Source organism: Carlito syrichta, unplaced genomic scaffold, assembly GCF_000164805.1.
Source record: "Carlito syrichta isolate Samal-C Ts95f unplaced genomic scaffold, Tarsius_syrichta-2.0.1 Scaffold169368, whole genome shotgun sequence".
In the NCBI taxonomy this organism is placed as follows: domain Eukaryota; kingdom Metazoa; phylum Chordata; class Mammalia; order Primates; family Tarsiidae; genus Carlito; species Carlito syrichta.
The window spans coordinates 1-603 of NW_007113464.1; the positions used below are offsets into that span (position 1 = coordinate 1).

Consider the following 603-nt stretch of genomic DNA (forward strand, 5'->3'; position numbering starts at 1 on the left):
CTCCCGTCTGGGCGACAGAGTGAGACTCTGACTCAAAAAAAAAAAAAGAGAGAGAGATACTGTCTATGGGTTAGCTGGCAGTGGTTGGAGAAGAAGGAAGTCTCCTTCCTCTCACCCACACATTCCTTCTTTCCTGTTCCTCAATGATCACAGACTGTTGGGTCTCTGCAAATCCACATTTTCACAGGGAGGAAGTCGGAAGTAGTTGGAGCGATGGAGCTGCCTTGCGGGTAGCCCGGCCATCTGACGGCAAAGCCCAACTTGCATAACTTCATATTCCTTACAGACAAGACGGGAGCAGATCTCCTTGCTGACAATGTACATACTTCGTAAACTGGTGAAGCATAATTGATGAATGCGCTGACAGGCTGATGCACAGAGTAGAGTCTTGTACAAGCAAACTTCTCATCCCGGCACTCTGTGGTGGTATTTTTGTCACTGGGCAAGGTCAGGTCATCTGTGGAAGGCCCAACATCGGCCAGGACTGTTTCATCTGTAGCAGGATCATTCACCAGATCAAGGTCTTCTGTGAATGTTTCTTTTTTTGTTTGTTTGTTTGTTTGTTTTTTTGAGTTGAAGTCTCACTCTGTCGCCCAGACTGGA

At 47.1% G+C, this 603-nt stretch overlaps 1 pseudogene; it reads right to left on the reverse strand.

Annotated features, from left to right (window-relative positions):
• Positions 1-58: 58 nt before the first annotated feature.
• Positions 59-538, reverse strand: LOC110594934 (annotated as a pseudogene).
• Between the last annotated feature and the right edge of the window lie 65 nt (positions 539-603).